This window comes from Bison bison, unplaced genomic scaffold, assembly GCF_000754665.1.
Source record: "Bison bison bison isolate TAMUID 2011002044 unplaced genomic scaffold, Bison_UMD1.0 scf7180017864506, whole genome shotgun sequence".
In the NCBI taxonomy this organism is placed as follows: domain Eukaryota; kingdom Metazoa; phylum Chordata; class Mammalia; order Artiodactyla; family Bovidae; genus Bison; species Bison bison.
Window position 1 is genome coordinate 403,390 of NW_011495063.1, and position 2,060 is coordinate 405,449.

General features: G+C 40.7%; 1 pseudogene; it reads left to right on the plus strand.

Annotated features, from left to right (window-relative positions):
• The first annotated feature begins 286 nt into the window (after nt 1-286).
• On the plus strand, nt 287-1,205 carry LOC104980733 (annotated as a pseudogene).
• The last annotated feature ends 855 nt before the right edge of the window (nt 1,206-2,060 follow it).

Below are 2,060 nucleotides of genomic sequence, written 5' to 3' on the forward strand. Positions count from 1 at the left end.
TCTCCCTTGGTTTTTCCAGCGTCATCATTGCCTATGGTCTTCCAACTATAGGCTAAGTTTGTGATGTCTTTGCTATATTAGCTTATAAAAGCTCTGATAAAATGAAAGACCATTTCACTCTGTATCATGATAATAGTAAAGGTAAACTCCATGGGTCTAGGTAGGGTCTAAGCTCATGCATTGCCAGTGTATACACTCTATTGTAGGATGAAATATTATGGCAAGAACTGAGGTGTTTTCTAATGTTACTCTTTTCTCCTAAGTCCACAGATTCCTTTAGGGAAGAATGGCTCCTATAAATGATTCTTTTGTGACTGAATTCATTCTGTTGAGATTAACAGACCAACCATATCTCCAACTCCCCTTGTTTTTCCTGTTTGTAGTAATCCAATGATCACTGTGATGGGGAATTTGGGATTGATAATTCTAATTGGGCGAAATTCACACCTACACACCCCCGAGTACTTTTTCCTCTTTGACTTGTCCTTCATAAATCTCTGTTATTCTTCTGTGTTTATACCCAAAATGCTGATTAACTTCACATCAAAGAAGAATATTATTTCTTACATGGGGTGCATGACTCAGCTTTATTTTTTCTGTGTTGTTGTTGTTGTTGTTTTCCTGAGGTCTATGCACTGACATCGGTGACCTATGACCGCTATGTGGCCATCTGCAACCCCCTTTTGTATAATGCTATTATGTCTCCTAAAGTGTGTTCCAGCCTTATACTTGGTTCCTACTTGGTGGCATTTTCTTGTGCCATGGCTCACACTGGATGCATGCTGAGACTGACCTTCTGTGATACAAACACCATCAACCATTATTTCTGTGACATCCACTCTCTGTTCCGGCTCTCCTGCACAAGTCCCTACATCAATGAGCTGGAACTTTTCATTGTGGTAGGTATTAACATCATCATACTCAATCTCACCATTTTGTCTCTTACAGCTCATCCTCACCAACATCCTCCTCACATGCTCCACAGAGGACAGGTCCAAAGCCTTCAGTACCTGCAGTTCCCAGATCATTGCTGTTTCACTGTTCTTTGGATCATGCATATTTATGTATCTCAAACCATCTTCTGCTGGGTCTATGAATGAGAGAAAGATCTCTTCTCTCTTTTACATCAATGTGGTTGCCATGATGAATCCATTAATCTAAACTTGAGAAATAAAGATGTGAAAACTGCTCTGAAAAAACTCTGAGTAGGAGACAAGTTTAATTAGAAACCATCTCTCTGTGCAATTAGTCACAGGGCAGGAATTTTCTGTGTTTAAAATAACTTTATTGACAATTTTCTTTTTTCTTTCTCACCATGTTGAAGAAAATTTGAATCTTCTCTTATTTTCAGTTTTTGGAGAGTAGGTCTTCTCTCTTTCCTCACTGTTTGCACAATTTCCTTTCTTGTTTCCCCACTTACTAATACTAGTAAGAAGAAAGGCATTATCTCTGGTTTTTTTCTTTATCATTTCCTGTGTTTTTGTCTCTGGAAATACGAGACTGTTCTATAGATGATGAAATCAGTTCAGTTCAGTCATTCAGTCGCTCAATCGTGTCCGACTCTTTGCGATGCCATGAATTGCAGCACACCAGGTCTCCCTGTCCATTACCAACTCCCAGAGTTCACCCAAATTCATGTTCATCGAGTTGGTGATGCCATCCAGCCATCTCATCCTCTGTTGTCCCCTTCTCCTCCTGCCCCCAATCCCTCCAGCATCAGAGTCTTTTCCAATGAGTCAACTCTTCGCATGAGGTGGCCAAAGTACTGGAGATTCAGCGTCAGCATCAGTCCTTCCAATGAACACCCGGCACTGGTCTCCTTTAGAATGGACTGGTTGGATCTCCTTGCAGTCCAAGGGACTCCCAAGAGTCTTATCTAACACCATAGTTCAAAAGCATCAGTTCTTTGGCACTCAGCTTTCTTCACAGTCCAAATTTCACATCCATACACGACCACAGGAAAAACCATAGCCTTGACTAGACAGACCTTTGTTGGCAAAGTAATGTCTCTGCTTTTGAATATGCTATCTAGGTTGGTCATAACTTTCCTTCTAAGGAGT